Source organism: Paramormyrops kingsleyae, chromosome 7, assembly GCF_048594095.1.
Source record: "Paramormyrops kingsleyae isolate MSU_618 chromosome 7, PKINGS_0.4, whole genome shotgun sequence".
Classification (NCBI taxonomy): domain Eukaryota; kingdom Metazoa; phylum Chordata; class Actinopteri; order Osteoglossiformes; family Mormyridae; genus Paramormyrops; species Paramormyrops kingsleyae.
This window is the reverse complement of record NC_132803.1, coordinates 8,918,073-8,930,637: the sequence shown is the minus strand read 5'-3', so window position 1 is coordinate 8,930,637 and position 12,565 is coordinate 8,918,073.

Genomic DNA, 12,565 nt, shown 5'->3' with positions numbered 1-12,565 from the left:
CAGGATGGATAAAATATAACAAAAAATAAAAATGATGCATATTGTACATCTAGAAAAGAAAATAACTAGCCAAATAAGAACATAAGAAATGTACAAACGAGAGGAGGCCATTCGGCCCATCAAGCTCGTTTGGGGTGATATACTCACTGACGAGGAGAATCCTGTAATGTAAATGGTGTGCCTAGAAACTGCTGAAATAGAGACATCGGAATGAGTCAGAATTGCATGCACGCAAAAAGGTGTATTCATCTCAAAAACATAACTAGATACAAGCGGACATTGGCAGCAAAATGGTGTTTACAGAAAGGGAGATTTAGATGGACCAAGCAAGAGGTGATTATGAGTCTGTTGTTTGTCAAGAACACATATTCCCTGCCAGATGGCAGATATCTATTATTACTGTTATTATTACAAGTAACGACATATTTATTCTTATTAAAGATTTATGTAGGAATTTTGTAGGTTGATAAGTGAGTTCAACCCATTCCATGCAACCAGTTTCATCTAAACACTAACTTGAAACATGATAAACATTTCAGCACTGTATTCCATTTAACAGTCATGCGCCCTCTAGTGTCTAGTATAAATATTCTTCACAACAGGTTGTCACAGGCCAGGGTCCAGCTTAAGTGCGACCCTGTACTGGAACAGGAAGATGGATATTGAAATAGTCAGATAATGTTAGGTAATGCTCGCATTAAATGTTACTGCTGTTGCATCTGAGGGAAATGCGTAAATTTTACTCTTATTTCCCTGCTTAGCTCTACATAAGTAAATTGGTACCTGTCGGGCCTTACTTTCTTAAACATACTGTATGTGTTGCTTCCTTGACAGCTGTATGTCTGTAATGGACTATTTGTCGCATGCGCGTGTCGTTTTGGGCGAAAGTCCTATATAAATAAATGAATATGAATGTATGTGTAGTGATGCTATGTCACACCAATGTCTGCTGTGGCCCTCTAATGAGTGGGAGGAGGTGGAGTTTGCACATTTTCCTGATGCCGTGGTTCCGTGCCCAGTCCCATAAGAACGTCTGCAGTGGTATGGATGTTTCAGGTGGCTCCTCTCTGGGCATCTCCAGGGGCAGATCTAAGGAGCAGCCATGGCCACCACCGGCAAATACGTGGTCACCCCTGTTGCCACCCCACCTCAAAATAATAAAAACAAATCATGGATTATTTTTTAAGATGAACCGTAGACGAGATGTGGTGGGGCATGGCCATCCTGATAAAAATCAGGACTTTCTGCTGATGCCACCCGGCACATGGGCAGAGTCTGGCAGACGTGTCACGGATCTAACTCCTGATAGCTTCGATACCACAATGAGTGTGAGTTATTGCGCTTAGAGAAGCGTCAATTGTCAATTGAATCCACACCAATTAATCTCCAAGAGCTTCACGCACTATTGAGTCACCGTCCATATTTAATTTCTTTGATTTCTGCAAAAAAATAGGAAAACAAAAATGCAAGACATCAGCCCCTCCTGTTATTCTTCGGCTCCGTGCTGCATTTGGAAAACGGTGAACTTTTCAAATCTACACCGAAGAGGCCACTTGTCCTCATTTCTGTTGCATTAGCACTGAAAGTGACAGTGACTGGTGGTGCACAAAATACAGCTCGACATCAACAGACACATGGTATAGAAATTAAGACCAACTCCACAGATTATTGATTCTTGAAAAAAAAAATGAGTTCGTGTAAAGCTGGGCATGCACCGAGCCGATGGCAAAACACGATCATCCGCAAGGACCGACGCTCATGTTGGCTGCGTCTATTGCGAAAATTTGCACTGGAACACATTGGCACCACTGGAGGTGACGGTTGCCATACAGCTCAATCGGGGAGTTCAGTTTCACCAACTAACTCCGACACCAATTCAACATGTTAAATCAGCCAAGACGGTGTCGACGGCGACCAACCGTGTCCGATCGCATCACACACTGGCATGAGGGGACGTCACAGATCCTCACTGATGCCCCGACGGCCGTAAAATCGACTTGGTGTGTTCCAGGGTTAAAGGCCACACATCAGAACTGCACCTGTCAAAAACCCGATGATGCGTACACTTATGTGTGACGTCTATAAGCTAGGTAGAGGTGTGGATGTCCTGAGGTAGGTAAACATGTGCGAACGTGTCCAGATCCTGATGCCTTACCCTGTATGTAACGCTAGCCCTTTCATAAGGCAAAAGTCTGTTTTGTTCTTTTGTGTTTTTGCTTGTGTTGCTGCCAAAATGGCTGTCCGTCATATTTAATCTCCCTAATTTTGCTAAACTTGCCTCGACTCATGCACACATGAAGAATGACACATCTCCATACATCCAACCATATATCCAATGCAGGCTGATGGAACTTTTTTACGTAATAATGGATTTTTTGTATGTAATAAAAAGAAAACACATCACCTGACAGTGCTGGGGAAGTAACTCACAGAAGTAATCCATTAAAGACAGAGGTGGAAAGATCAGGTCCAAAGAAGTACAAATCCAGACCAAGGTTTTGTTTCAACCAACCAGTTGTGCATAAAGCAGGGGTCTCCAACTCCGGTCCTGGTGAGCTACTATCCAGTAGGTTTTGTATCCTACTTGGCTTCTGATGAGCCACACTAGTTCTCAGGTAAATACCAGGAGCAGGTGTGACTCATCAGAAGCCAAGTAGGATAGAAAACCTACTGGATAGTAGTTCTCCAGGACTGGAGTTGGAGACCCCTGGCATAAAGAGTCACAGTCACAGAATTCTCAATTGGTTGGTTGAAACAAAACCTTGGTCTGGGCTTGTATGTTCCGGACCTGAACTTTCCACCTCTATAATGTATTACTTTTGTGAGTGGTTTCCCCAACACTGTCATCTGAATACTCCACAGCTTTACACAATACCATTTTAACTGAATATATGTGCTGTCTGAACAAAGTGCTCTTTGGGATCTCCTCACCGAAGAGGCCACTTGTCCTCATTTCTGCTGCAGGAGCATTGAAAGTGACAGTGTCTGGTGGTGCACAAAATACAGCTCGACATCAACAGACACATGGTATAGAAATTAAGGCCAACTCCACAGATTATCGGTAACAGCAAGGCGACTCCTACGATGAGAGTAAGGATGTGCCTCTTCATCTGACTCTGGAGGCAGCCTAGAGGTCTCACTTGCTCACAGTCTCCCTGACTCTACAGTGTACTGGGCCATGGGTCACATCTGAAGAACAGCGGTGTCCTCTGTACCAAATGTGTTATGACACTCAATACTGACAGTATAGTTGGACCCTCTGGGTTGAAGCAATAATGGCAAATTCAGGATCTTATCTCCTACAGGGTCTTAAATTAGAGGAGAGGGACTTTCCCCAGTCACCGAAGGTTATGCCGTATAAACAGATTTCTGACCCACAGCTCAGAATGTGGCTCTTTCCCTCTATAGGAGTTAGTACTTTTTTTTTTTTTTTACATTTTTATGATTTCATTGAACTTCACTTAAAACAAACAAAACAAATAGAAAAATATGTGAACAAGGACCTAGCAAGGAGCACAGTCCACAGGGAATATGTCCTCGTTATGATATTGTCCCTGTTGCTGTTCATGGGGGGCTGATGTTGCTGAGAGGGAGGGATTGCACAAGGCTCTCCAGCCTTGACGATCCATGAATCACCACTCTCAAGGGGCTGCAGTGACCCACAATGCGAGGAGAGATCCCCAGCAGTAAAGTGGCAGCGTAATGCCACTGCTTTGCCTCATGATGCTCCCTTTACCTCAGCGTTTCCCAGTCCGGTCCTCGGGGACCCACAACCGGTCCATGTTTTTGCTCCTTCTGAGCTCCCTGCCAGTCAGTCCACATTTCTGCTCCCTCCCAGGGGGAGCAAAAACATGGACTGTCTGTGGGTCCTTGAGGATCAGATTGAGAAACAGCGTTTTGCCTCATTATATTCAAACTGCTTAATATGCTGATAAAACAGAGAGGTGGCTCCGGCAGCAGGCCTGCCAGCTCCATCCTGCTGGGACGTGAATCCTGTTCCCAGCTCTGACTCTGCATTACGTGGAGCTTGCATGTCATCCCTATGATTGTGCTGTTTCCCTCCTGCAATTAAGCTAACCACTGTCTCTAAATCAGGGATTGTCCACCCATGGGTCGCAATCCAAATTTGGGTCACGGCAGGATCACACTGCAAGAATTAAAAACTTATTTTGCTTACGTCACTGCTTCCATCTCACAAGCGTGTGAAACGTTATTTAGATCAGTGATCCAACCCACGGTGGGTCACTGCAAGTTCTGAAAGGGTCATGAGGCAGAGTCGGATATGTAAGCATTTTAAAACCAGCAAGTTCCACGATCAGATTTCCCTCTCACAATCCTAGAATTAACCTATATAAACAGGTCTTGGGTCTGCAAATGCTTAGCGCAAAACTACTGAACACTCAACCAGTCCAAGAAGCCAAACCACAGATGCTTAATTTAAAATTCACTGGCAATCAGATTTGTGCGATATGCATTGATTGGCATAAACTGCAGAGCGCACTGCGTGATTGATCATAGTGTTAATTTAGACCTATACTCGATATAAGGTCATGACTGAGCTGGCATGGAAAAAATTGGTTCGCAGTGCAAAAACCTTTGAGAACCACTGCTTTAAATTATTTGAAGTGTGTATGTGCCCTGTGATGGACTGACATCCCAGCCTGAGTGTTTCCGTGCCCTGTGCTTCCTGGTATCATTGAAAATCGATGGATGAAAGCACAGGCAAAATGGATTGGTACGCTCTTCAGTGGAACAATATGGTAACCTATTGTCAACATCCATAACTACATACAGAACTGTGCAAAAATCTAAAGAAATGTTTAAAGCTATTTATCTGGGTAGTAAGTGCACATTTGCTCTGAACAAAAACACACGATTTAACATTAGAACACATGCAAATTATGAGTAACAATGAAAACCAGTAAAAATGTCTTCCGCTCTCTAAAAGGTTACCGATACCTGGCTGGACGGCTAGAAGAACAGCGATTTGGTTCCCGAATCTCTCCTCAGGGGCACCCCAGCCATTCTGTGTATTTGTTACATTTCACCCTCAGTTCACTTAATTAATTAACTTAATTAGTTTTAAAAAGTCAATGAGATATTGATTAGCTGTACGAGGTCTGTTAGTGGTCGGGTCTAAAATACATGGGTGACGTGGATGGGGGCTGCGAATGCTGGGGTGATTTTAGCAGAGGGTTTGAAATGGCTAAGCTAACACACTTTGACAGGCATAATATCATAGCTTTACACCAGCATGAAGATCATTTAAGCATCATTTTCTTCGGCTGGCTAAGACTTTTGCACAGTACTGCATCTGTTCATGGTGGAGGTGGAGTCTCTTGCAAGAAGCATAGGACACAAGGCAAAATGCACTTTGGAGGGGATGCAAGTCCATCACAGAGTTAAAAAAACTATATCGACCAGGGGATCTTAACCTGGCCTCCATGCATAGAGGTCAGAGGGTCAGTGAACAGTAATGCGACAGAAATTTCCATTTATTTTCATTAACCTTTAACTGAAATTTTGGAGGGATTAGGCCACAGTCTTCACAGGACAGCTAAAGGGGTCTATTGGAGCAAAAACGATTAACCCCTGATATAAAATCTAAGGCAAAGGAAACAAAGGGAAACAGAATTTCATGATAACGATAAGATCTACTCAGCGCAGCGCTGCCAAATCATGGTTGCTATGGGGATGCCTTAGCTTTCATCCCCCTGGCCTACAAGCTTAATTCAGAAGGGTGAAATAACACAGGGAGGACAAGTTTGAGCATTCGCAGAAATGAGCGTCAATCACGTCAATCATTAGCATCAGAAAAATGCACGATTGTGCATATTAAATTAAGCGTGCATCAATATGTGTCACTCAGTCATCTGACACTGTTCCCAGATCTTCTTCCTCCTGAACATAATTCACTGCTGCATCTTTGTTGGCCTTGTGAGGGTATTTCGTTTCATTTGCTGTAGACCCATGCTTCTTATATAGTCTCTGAACTGACCTGGGATCAGAAAGGGGATTCACACGTGGCCTTACGGTGAAAGTCCCCCAACCATAGGCAGAAATCTTTGTCCCCCATAATGAAAAAAAAATCTCCTTTTCACTCTGGCTGCTGTCTCTCGCACATGAGCTCATCATGCACCCTGTTATCCCTGGTGGTGCCGCAGTGTTAAACTGAGTCATTTCTAAATTAAAATATGAACATTTTCTTTTCCCAAACACATGTCCTCTGGACCCAGCAGTGTTTTAAATTAGCATGAAATCATGCCGCTGTGTCAGAAGCCGCCTTAAAAACTGAGATCTGGGAACATGATAAATACGTATTTGGTTTTTAAACAGGATGTACATCATGAAGAGCGGCGCCGGACGCGTCATTTATATAAGTGCAAAGAAAAATGCTTCTGAAGCAGAAGATCCCCCACATACCGCATTTATATTTAGTTACCATAAGCGGAATGATTTATTTGGAGATCAGAGAAGCATGGCCTTTACCTGAATTGCCCTTTCGTTTAATTAGAACAGGTTGAGCCTCACCTATAACCCACATGTTAATCTAAAGCGTACCTGAAACCAAATGTACTCAGTTACCCATTTTAATAATTATAGGACACATGAAGGACACACTACCCATGAATGAAACAAGACAGTACAGGAGTTTAGTATGTTACATGTAGGGAAGTGTCATGAGAGACGCGATGAAGGGCTATTAGGCAGGTCTTTGGGGCAAAAACGGGGGGTTTATTAAAAGGGAAACTGAACAGGGGTTGGAGAGGGGGTAGGGTGACCACCTAATCCATGTTGGGGGGGGACGCTATGAGCTACTTCAGCTTTCATAAACTACTTTAAAACTAAAAGGCTCCTGTGTTTGGTTGAATAGTTCAGTTCTTCTTGTGCTCTGACAGGTTTATTTCCTTGATTGAAAGACACATCCAGCTGTTTCACCTTAACATTAGTGACACGTGCATGATTATAGTAGACTGACCAATCAGCACACAGCAAAAACTCAGTGCTTAAGTGAAATCCAGGTCTCTTTAAAACAAATGGCAGTTTATAAACCCTGTCTTAGCTCATCGTGTCCCCCCCCCCGACATGGATTATCTGGTCACCCTAACAGGGGCGGGAAAAACAAACAGAACTGATAGTGATCAAAAACGGGAGGATTGGTACAGAGAAGGACACGGGCAGATGTTACTGACGGGACTGGGGATGATGAAACCGATACTTAAATATCAAGACTAACATGGGGCAGCAAGCGTGACGCTGTGGAGGAGACAGGAGAGGCAGGAGGACTTGGCAGACGGGACGTATCAGGAAGCCTCACAGAGGAGAGCCAGCAGGGCAATGATATTTTATCAATATATCACCCCGCTGTAAATTGTACTTATTTAGTACTGATATCACATACCAGTAAAGTCAATCAATATTACGAAAGAAACCGAATAAGTTAAAAAATTACACATTATCTATAAATACACTTTACTTTAAGGCACAAATAATGTAGTAGTACATTTTTATAATAATTGGGCAGCGTGTGGCTCAGTGAGCTAAGCCTGTATGCCTATAATCAGAAGGTCGCCAGTTCAAACCCAGCCTCAGCATGTCTGTGGGTTCTCTTGCAAGGCCCTTAAGCCCCCCCCAGCTCCCTGGGTGCCGCTATGGGTGGCTGCCCTTCGCAGACAACTTACTCAACAAAAAAGAGCAAGTTGAGAGAGGCATAAAGACAATTTCCCCAAGGGGATCAATGAAGTATCAATCAATAATTATCCAGTAAGTAAGTGTTAGTTACATACAGATCCCATGTTTGGTCATCATTAATCAATGATATCAGTTTATGTATTTATAGCAGTTTGATTTGTAATTGGGTAGTGACTGAGTTACTAAGTTACTTGTGCCCCCTTAAGTAAAGTGCTACCAAAGATTGATTAAATGTTATTATCAGATGGATGTCATGTATGATACAAATACATAATGATTCAGGAAACAAATTTTAACATACATATTTTCATGCTGTAGCAAACTAGATATGACAGTAGCACCCGACCCCTGGATCCTAATGAAAAACAAGGTTGACATTACCGTTTATTTCAGTTTTATACCACAAAAATGACTGAAATGTTGCTAAGATCAACAAAGTGTTTTATACACCAGGGTATATGCATGCGCTGAATGCCATTGGGAAGATACTGCTCTTGTGAGACTGCTGGTGTAAAACTGCGGCTTTGCGGACAGGCATCACTGGTGCTATCAGAAAGTAGAACATTCCTATGAAGTCTCTCGCAAGCCGAAATGGTGTCAATCGAAGAAGCAATAACCATCAGTTTATAGGGGAAACATTTTTGAGCATTCCCAGACCGAATCATACCCAATAACACAAACAACCTAAAATAACAGTAACATATAGTAAAAGCAGGAATGGAGTGATAAATACACAGTCCTATATAAAGTAGAGATATATAGGCCTATCTACAGTGTAGTTTCACTTACCAGAATCGATACAGTCATGCAACGCTTGATGACAGGGATACATTCTGAGAATTGCATCGTTAGGCAGTCTTGTCATTTCTGAGAACATCATAGAGTGTACTTACACAAACCTAGACAGTATAGCCTACTATATACCTAGGCTATATGGTATAGCCTAAATCAGTGTTTCTCAACCTGCTCATAGGGGACTCCTGACTGTGCACCTTTTTGCTCCCTTTCAGCTCGCCGGCCAGACAGTCCACGTTTTTGCTTCCGCAAAAAAGATCCCTGAAGACTGGATTGAGAAACACTGGCTAAAATAATGATTAAAAAGTACAGTACTATAAATACACAAACCAGTAAAACAGCCTAGTTGTTTATTATCATCATCAAGTATTATGCACTGTCATGGGTGTAGGAACTATAAGGGCTTGTACAGCGGCTGACCCAACCTTGACAATGAAACTTGCAGAGCAGCAAGAGGCGGACTGGCAACAAAAAGCACCCAGGATTTTGCTGTCAAGCAGCTCCAATTTGATATTTTACTGCTGACCGGGGGGGGGTCCACTGTGGTATATTTTGCCAATCATATAGCTAATATAACACAGGCGTTGGGGTAGAAAGACCTGCCCTCACAAGACCAGTCTCCTGGGAAGATTTCCAAACTTCACATTGGCCAGTCCACGTCTGCTGAGCGGGTTTTGTGTGTGTCAGCAGATCGATCGTTCCATTTCCCTCTGCCCCCCCCCCATCCACCCCAATGGGCGGTCCGGCTGGTAGTAGCCTAGTTCATTTCCTGCTCCATATAATAAACATTTAAATGGCCCGATGAAAACAGGTATTTTAACTAGTGCTGTCAAACGATTAAAATTTTTAATCAGATTAATCACAGGGTTGCTGTGGATTAATTTAGATCAATCACGATTAAATATAATTCATTTTTAATCTATATTAATCACATTTCATTTTGCATGAGCAAACAGACTCAAGAAAAAAGGGAATATATATGCACTTAACATGTTTATTGACCATCTTGAATATGAGTCGGGTGCAATCCATCTGCCACAGAAGTGCAATATACCATGGACCCATATCAAAAAGCAAGATTTTCTGGTTAGCCGGACAACTTGTCGGATTTAAGGTACCTCAGTTTAAATGGTCTTTATCTTCGTTCACTTACAATTAGCCCGAACTACCGTAAATCCGACAAATAATCCGACTAATCATGAAATCTGATTCTAGCCCAGTTAATTGCCATTGTTAGCAATATCAGTTGATAACATATTACGCGCGGTGCTTTACGTTTAAAACTCCGTAGCAACACGTCCACAGATAAGTTGGACGGCATAGTGTGTGCGACCGATTTAATGAGCCACAAATGAGAAGTATTGCTTAAACAGTATAAAACTACAACTTTCCCTTCTGTTGATAAAAGGCGCAGCCATCTTGGATTCGGAACTCGGGACCCTCTGTGCTGCTCCGAGACATTTCTCGGATCTCCGACAAGCAGGAGCGCGCATGTCGTCACTTCCGGCTTCAAAACTCGGAATCCGACTCGGAATCCGACTTTTGACAGCCCTAATTTTAACATTAAAGTTGATTCTCAAAATGAAAACATTCAGACAAAAGAATGGATTTTTGAGTGCCTATACTGTGCAGACAGTCAGTCCCAGCACCCCATACCTCTCCAAGCTAATCAGATTCAATGGGGGAAATAAAAGCAGGCCTTTCTCAGAAACTGCATCAGTCCATCCATTCATGAATGAATAAGCAAGAATATTACTTGTAGTGATACTTCATTTACATCTTCATTTACGTTTGGCCGTTTGAAAAATTCAACTACAATATAACAATGTGATTGGTAGAATACCAATATCAAATAAAAATTACTTTTTGAGGGCTCCCCCCCCTCTCTGCTTTAACCACTGACTGTGTTCCCTTTAGCCTCTTGGAGTAGCCTAGCTTACATTTGTCATCTGTTTGACTTAAATTAGCTCAGGGGTGGGGAACCTGATCAATGGAGTGCCGGTGCGAGTTTTTGGGATGACCTCTGAATCATAAACCAAAAAAGGGGTGAGAAATGACCCAGAATAAACTATGACCAGATATATCTTATCTACCAATAGAGTCTGTCAAACAAGTTGGTGATGCTGCCATAAATTGTGCCCATCAGTGCCAACAAATCTCTTGCATTTGCTCGATATCAATATAAATTTCTCACGAATGCTCTACACAGCCTATGAGTGAGACCAGCAGCAAGTACCAGAATGATTATAGGAGACTGGCGAGCACATGGAGGTGCTAAAGCAGGAGCAGTAAACTTTACACTGATTTTTTTTTCCCGTTAACATGTATTACATAATCGTGAAATGGAAATATCATTAAAATTACAGACCTAGTCAAGTTTTGTTTCCTATGACAGACTTCCTATACACAAGGTGTAACTTATTGCTTTAACTCAGGAGATTATCGCAGTTCTTTGGAAGTGACAATTGCAATGTGCATGACATGCGATGTTGATGTTATAATGCAGATCTACGACGCGGTACGGTAGCGCAGGGGATAGCACTGCCACCGCACACCGTGGCTTTGTGTCCGTGAAATTTCCAGTTCTCCCCATGCCATGTGTGCGTGGGTTTATACCATCTCCTCCAGTGTCCTCCCACAGTCAGAAAACGTGCAACTTAAGTAAACTGGAATTACCTAAATTGACCTTATGTGTGACTAAGTGTGCTGCCTGTCCAGGAATGGTTCCTGACTCGGGCCAATAGCTATATATTATATTAACGATTAATCGTTAAATTAATCAGTAGGTTATGCGAATATTAATATAAATGACAGTGACAGCCCTATTTATTTACTTTATATGAATGTTAACGCTACTATTCACAAAAAGAGTGGTTAATAATGTGGATGTGTACTGTAAGTGTTAATTGTGTCATTACGTTTTTTATGCGTCACATATCCTGACGAAACAAACCTTTGCTATCTCAACAAATGATCCCAAGGGAAATGGTAAGCTTAGGCGCTTATACTCAGTGTCGTCAAGGCTAAAAGTATGTGCGATACGTAATACATGACGCCAAACCCCAGGCTAATAATAGGAGATGAGAGGCGGCCTTAATATCTTAAGTTGCAGCTTTGCATAGGCATCATAGCGGAATGCAACCTTACGACCTCCTTCGGTATAAATAAGCATTAGTCTCAAAATAACTGAAATCCGAAGCATCCTTTACCCCCAGTTCTTTTCTACAAAATTATAAGTATCCTGAAAACCTCCCTCCTGACCCCCACACTGAAATTTAAAGTTATCCATCACTGGGCTGCATCCTCCCCCCTCCTCAGAAACCGAATTACAGGAATTCCTGAATAGCAAAGATTGCTTTAACTGATGTTCTGAACTATTTGAATTATTAAAATACCATATTCCTGTAATTCTTTTGCAGAAAAGATTTATGTATATACTTAAGTCTTCATTGAGTCAGATACACACTGAAGATCTGGGATCCTACAGTCTCCTAGTCCTTTGGTAAATTCCTTAACCTGTCCTAGTTAATGATGACTATGACCATATAGTAGCTACATCTACGTTGTAGCTTAGGTCAAAGCTTATAACACTTATATTTATAAATGATTCCTTCTTAACATATGTAGCATAATTAAAGGAATGAGTTGTGATCATTGTCAAAAATATTTGTTTTATCCCTTTTCGAATTAAAACATAAAATCTCCTTGTCTGTGAACCCTCGCGGTTTCCCTGCTTTTGAATAATGTCCTTGTTTTAGTTTTGCACTAGAAGAATTTCCCTGGCTTCAACCCCTTCCCATATTGAGCCTAAATCTGGCAGAGCCCACAAGCCAGTGAACCACATCTTTCCCTTTTTTGGAAAGGTGAAACCGCAAGTATGATATTTTGGCAAGTAGGAATCGTTCACCTGGTTCATCCGAGGGCCTTTCAAAGAAAATCATAATACATTTAAACAGTTGTGAATGCCCACAGTTACGGAATGACGTGGCAAATACCAGGTCCGCTCAATCAGAATGGGATGTCAAACAACCCAGGGGCAATACGCACGGCGTTTTGAGTCTTTAAATCTAGGCCAACA